This window comes from Mustela erminea, chromosome 8 (assembly GCF_009829155.1).
Source record: "Mustela erminea isolate mMusErm1 chromosome 8, mMusErm1.Pri, whole genome shotgun sequence".
NCBI classification, from domain to species: domain Eukaryota; kingdom Metazoa; phylum Chordata; class Mammalia; order Carnivora; family Mustelidae; genus Mustela; species Mustela erminea.
Genome location: NC_045621.1, coordinates 57,340,652 through 57,347,396, shown reverse-complemented (window position 1 = coordinate 57,347,396; position 6,745 = coordinate 57,340,652). Strand labels below are relative to the sequence as shown.

The following is a 6,745-nucleotide window of genomic DNA, read 5'->3' as shown; positions in this document are numbered from 1 at the left end:
AACATTCTATAGTCCTGGGACTAACCATTTCCAGTGTATCCTCTCATTCATAGGGTTTGTAGTTTTTAGGGAAGGAAATAAAGTAGGTGCTATTTTTAGTCTACAGACTGCAATTCATTCTGGTTAGGCTATCTGATGATTTTTTATTCTCTGATTGCCCCTATTTAGTATCAAAACAGCTATTTTCAATTTTGTGGTTAAAAATGATGATAGTATTGGACACTTAATTTCAAAGCAAGTGGACTTGTGTCATAAGTGCAAAAGGTAATATCTATTGCTTTTTAAAGAAGTAGCTGTGAGATATGATCCACATACCACAAAGTCACATATTTAAATATACAACTCAGTGGATTTTACTATATTCATAGATATATGCAACTAGCATCATGGTCAATTTTAGAAAATTACCATCACCTCAAAAAGAAGCACCTCAGCCTTTAGCTATCACCCACCTATTCTCCCATTTTCCCACCCCCAGCCCCAAACACCAACAAATCTACTTTCTTACTCTGTACATTTACCTACATTTCATATAAATGGACTCATACAATATGCGGTCTTTCGTAACTAACTTTTTCCTTGTAGAATGTTTTGAAGATTCATCCTTGTTGTGACATGTTTCAGTACTTCATTCCTGTTTATGGCTGAATAAAATTCCACTGTATAGATATACCATTTCGGATTATTCATTCATCAGTTGCTGGACATTTGGGATATTTCTACCTTTTAGCTATTATAAATAGTGCTGCTATAAACATTCACATACAAGTGTTTGTGTGGATATATGTTTTCATTTCTTTTTAGTATGTATTAAGGACTGGAATTACTGGGTCATGTTATAACTCCATATTTAACAGTTGTGGGAACTGTCAGACTGTTTTCCAGAATGGATGTACAATTTTACATCCCCATCAGCAGTGTGCAAGGGTTCTGAATTTTCCATATTCATGCAGCACTTGTTATTAGCTGATTTTTTGATTCTGGCCATCCTAGTATGTGGGAAATGGTATCTCATCGTGGTTTGGATTTACATTTCTCGGATACTTAATAATGTTGAACATTTTTTCAAGTAACTTCTAGACACTTGTATATCTTCTTCAGAGAAATATGTACTCAGATTTTTTGCCCATTTTTTAATTGGGTTGTCTTTTTATTGTTGGAGTTTTAAGAGTTCTTTATATATTCTAAGATATTAGTGCCTTATCAGGATAAATGATAGGCAAATACTTTCTTCCATTCTTGGATTCTGGGGATTTATCCTGTTCTTTTATTTGGAATGTATTTCCCTGTTTCCTAATTTTCCTTGATTGTCTGTGTCAGCATCTGCACATTAGACAAAACACCCACCTTTCCCAGTCTTCAGACTGGATTCTCTTTGACTTATCTTTTCCCCTGACCACTAACTAACAAACTTCCTCTTTTACTAACTTTCCTCTTGTTTGTAAAAATTTCCTAGGGAAAAATTTGCTCCACACACTTAAATCAATATAATTTGAACCTCTTTGAAGAGATTGTTCCTGAGTCAGTGTCTGAGATTTGTTCAGACTCCATACAACTCCTTGCAGTTATCTCTTTCCCCAGTGATGTTAGGCAAACTAGCTAGCATCGAGTTAACCTACATATGTCCAATAAATATACCAATTTCCTCCTAATTCCCTTTCACCACAATCTCCGCTGTTTTTAAGATTGTTTTTAGGCTTGAACTTCTTCATATTCTGTTGCAAATGGAAGTCAATTCCTTATGAAAGAATGTAGGAGCTATCTCTTATATGGTCTTTTCTATCCCCAGGCAAAATTTCTGAGCCTCAGCTATGGCACTGAGAATGAGGACAATTAACATGTTTTCTCTGTGAGTGACACCCCTATTTCAGTAGCTGAGACCTCAGTGCAGGGACTCCAAGAGGCTCATATCTTCCGAGCTTACCTCTCCCAGTACAAAATCACCACTTATGAGCTGCGCCAAGGATAACTGGGGTCCCAGAATTCTCAACAATACCATGCCCTCACTAGAGCCCCTATTCCGTAAGTGGGGCTGGGCTGAAGAAAGAAGTCGCATCCCACCATATTCATCCTGAATTTAGCCTCAGCAACAAATAGCTGGGAGCAAAATGAGAAATGTTAATGTCTTGCCCTAATGGAAGATTGTCCTTTAAATGGTAACTAGTGGGAGAAAAAGCCCTGCACCAGTCTGAAGAGGAATTGCCATCTTGCTGAGTTAGGAGATAGGAGGTAGTGTGCAGGTCTTGTTTATGCTGAATTTTAGATTTTCTCGAATAAATGTTTCTTCATCTGCTATATGTACTTGAATCCATTTCCAGATATTTCAAATAGTTGTTAAATAATTTTCTACTTACAGGGAACTCATCTAAACTCATTTTCTGTTTATAATTATAATTAGATCATCTCTGTTATACTTTCCTTTACATTTCTCTAGTTCATATGCTAATACAACAGAAGATAGTAATATGCATCTCTTTCCACTTTTCATGATCACTACTTTTTAGTGTCTACAGAAGTATGTGCATGAAGAAAAATATTATTTTGAACAATATATATGTATCACTGGGTTTTTACTCATCATATAGTATCATCATCCCAATTACGAAAATATGTCTATCATTTGATCTTTCCTGGACCTCTTGTCATCCTTAAACGCAATGCTTTCCGTTTACATATATGGCTTTGTAGTTCAGATCTGACATTCACATTTAATATAACCTTTCTGCTCTTTCTAAATGTAGCAGTAAGGTTTCAAAGCATGAGATTAACTGATAGCATTAACAAACCATTTAATAATGAGTTGCAGAAACTTCAAAGTGTGTTGTTGCAACAATACAGACTATGTAAACAATCAGAACAATAAGGACTAAGTAAACAATCAGAACAATAAGGACTAAGTAAATAATCAGAACAATATGGACTAAGTAAACAATCAGAACAATAAGGATTAAGTAAACAATCAGAACAATATGGACTAAGTAAACAATCAGAATATTTGCCTTCCACCTAGGAGGTAATACTAAGTAGAGTCAACCCTTGATTATCTAAACATCTCCCACATCAGACTTTGAATGTCTCCTAATTTTAAAAATGTAAATAAATTTTGATAATTATCTTAAAAACATAAAATTGTGATGATTTGCTCTCCCATTCCCAAAACAGTCATTATACATTGCATAACATAGAGAAATAGTTTCTGAATTAGTCCCTACCATTTAAAAACTATATTGCTATACCTGCTACTGATCAGGGTCATGAGAGTTTCTATGTGTCAATGGAATGTGGAAAAAAAAGCTGCTCCGTTATTTGTAGAACACAAAGGTATTTTTATAACCCACAAATTGAAATTTATAAAGAGTTATTGACTACTATTTCAGGTTTCCTTATATACCAAACTAGTTTGAGCTAAGTACATGTAAAAGAGATTTAGTGAACTGATGTCTAAAGTTATATATGAATTGATTAACTTTTTCAGGTAGAGTTAAGAATATCTTTAGAGGGGTTGTGTTATGTTAAAGGGTAATGATGGACTTATTTCTACAAGATTTTTTTGTGGCTGGCTTCCATACCAAATTACCCCTATTACTCTTAATTGTAAACTACTTGAAAGCATAATCCATTTTTTTCTTTTTCATACCAATGTCCTACTCAAAAACTAGAGCAATAATCTACATAAAAGGGGTTAAAAAAAAAAAACCCAAATATATTTGATTACATTTTTCAGTTTTGGGTTTTTTTTTTGTTTTGTTTTTTGTTTTTTTTGCTTTGTAATCAGTATATTAAGGAGACAGTCATACATTCCAATTGCTTAATTCTGATAACCAGATTTAAGCTTGTGAACATGACTTTTAAACATACAATTAAAGCTATTCATCATAATTTGCTATACTAACAACATTGAAATACAGTTACTTCGGAGCGTAAGTTATTTAAAGTAAGCCTGTGACATACCTTAGGAAAAAAAAACCTTCCTATCTCATACATGCAAATTAAGTAAATGTCTCTTTACTCTAAGTTACCCTGCTCCCGAAGCCACTACTCTGAAGCTTATTAAAAGGAAAAAAGAAAAATTAAATAGTTTTTTTAAAAGAAAAAAAGATGGCACAGAAGGGAATGCAATTCCACAAGTGCAAGCCCTCAAGCAGCAGCATATGATAAACCCCTTCTTTAAAGAGGTATCCTTTCTATCACTGATACCATAGGCCAAATTACATAGCATGCCGTCTTCAGGTAACTGTTGCGGCAATAAATGCAGAGGCATCACAATGAATCCCACTTAACATAACTATAGACCAACACTTCTCTACAAATTCTTTGTCTGATTGCCAATTAAATACAAGTTTTAACTTCATAGCTTAACAATTAAGGGTCATACACTGAAGTCAATACATATACCTAGCATTTCAGTCTGAGCTGTTTTATATACATAGCACTGAAATTAATTACAAGGAATGGCCTAACAAATGCTAGGGGACATTTTTTTTGAAAGTAGTTTTTACAAATATTAAACTTATCTTCCACACTGAAGTCATCATACATACAGGGCAAAGTCAGAGCTTTTATATTTGAGTTTACTCTTCATTTAACTCTTAAAACACTACTATAGTTGAATATTAAAACAAAAACAATAGCAAGTAGTGAGCTATCATTATAGTCCTTCACTCATTCACTACTGCCCATAAAATGCCAGCAGTGTTATTCACTGGCCCCATTAAGAGGTCTGACACTGAACACCACCCTGGGGTGATGTTCATCATCCTCATATGCTTCCCCATTGTAATGGCGCCGTCTTTCCTGATTTGGATCAAAGTCCACCAGTTCTACCTAGTCCATTTCATCAGTCTCTTCTACTTCCTTCCTCTCAGGTAGGAGTTGTTCCAGCAAACAGAGTTTATCAGGAGAGAGAAAGTCATTCTCAGGAAAGTTTACCTTAAATTTGATGATGAGGCGATCCTTCTCATATTGTCTATGATAAATTGGCATGCCTTCATTTAGCACACACTTGATTTCTCCATGCTTGATAATTTGACCTGGATGAGAGGTGATGACAATGGTTCAGTTGTCAAGAGTAGATACTGACTTTTGAAAACCGCACAGTGCTTCAACCAGCTGTATGTCCATACACATGAAAAGGTCTTCTCACTGAATAAAAACATCATGGTCCTTCTGATCTAAAACAATGATAGTATCTCCTGGTTCCAGTCTTGGTTCTTGGTCTTCTTCACCATGGAATGTTATCCTCTGGCCATCTTTCATGCCTTTGTCAATATGAACTTCTAGAATCTTCTTCTCTCAAACTATATTCCTTCCATTGCAGCTTTTACATCTATCTTTAGGACTGATCAGTTCCCTATGGCCCTGGCACTCCATACACACAGACTGAATTTGCTGAACCATTCCAGGTCCTATCTGATGAGTTCTCATTTGCATTCCAATACCTCGGCAATTGGGACAACACTGAACTGCTCCTTTCTTACCACCTCAGCCTTCACATTTATAGCAACTCACATTCTTTTGCAGAGCTAGTTTTCTTGTTGCACCATTATATAAATCTTCTAAGGTTACTGAGAGCTGATGCACAACGTTTTTACCTCTCCTTTCTCTGTGCATTCTTCCTCCTCCTCCAAAAAACATATCAAAGATGTCTATGGGGGAGCCAAAACCACCACCAGCTCCACCTTCTTTAATTGCCTGTTCACCTCCTTTGTCATACAATTCCCTTTTCTTTGCATCAGAGAGTACTTCATAAGCTTGAGAAATCTGTTTAAACTTCTCTCCTTCATTTGGATTATTATCAGGGTGATACTTCAAGGCCAGTTTCCTGCAGGTCTTTTCCAGTTCTTCTTGGGTGGCATTAGGTTTGACCCCCAAAACATCATAGTAAGTGGTTTCTTTCACCATTTTCTATAGCCGGTGAGAGGGCCGAGGCCAATGTTGGGGAGCGGGAAGGAGAGCGTTGGTGGACGCAGCTTGGGTAGCTGTCTCTCCTCCACATCTCACCGAGCATTCTGGAAAGTTGCCACATTTTACAGTTTTTTTTTTTTTAATCTGTTAAAACTGAGGACCCATGCACATATTTTAAGTGTATAGTTCAGTAAGTTTTGACAAATATCACCCCAATAAACATATGGAACCCTAAAAAATTTCCTTATGTTCCGATTCCCTTATGTTCCCATCCTGTAAATATTCACCATCCAAAAATAATCAGTTTCTTTATTTTTGCTATGATACAATATGTTTTACTTTTCTAGGAATTTATATAAGCAGAGTCATATATATTTTCTTTTATGTCTGTCTTTTTTTATTTACCATGATGATTTGAGTTTTTTTTTTTTTAAACATTTTATTTATTTACTTGAGAGAGAGACAGTGAGAGAGAGCATGAATGAGGAGAAGTTCAGAGAGAGAAGCAGACTCCCCATGGAGCTGGGAGCCCGATGCGGGACTCGATCCCGGGACCCCAGGATCATGACCTGAGCCGAAGGCAGTCGTCCAACCAACTGAGCCACCCAGGCGTCCCTGATTTGAGTTTTATCCATGTTGTATGCATCCTAAGTTTCTTCTTCCATTTTTATTGCAGATTAGTATTCCGTTGTAGCAATATACCAAAATTTGTTTATCCATTTTCATATATATATATATATATATATATATATATATATATATGGGCTATATATACATATATGTATATAGACTCTATACATATGTATATATGTGTGTGTGTGTGTATATATATACACACACA

General features: G+C 35.6%; 1 pseudogene; it reads right to left on the bottom strand.

Annotated features, from left to right (window-relative positions):
• Nucleotides 1-4,550: 4,550 nt before the first annotated feature.
• LOC116596911 lies at nt 4,551-5,918 on the bottom strand (annotated as a pseudogene).
• Nucleotides 5,919-6,745: the final 827 nt, after the last annotated feature.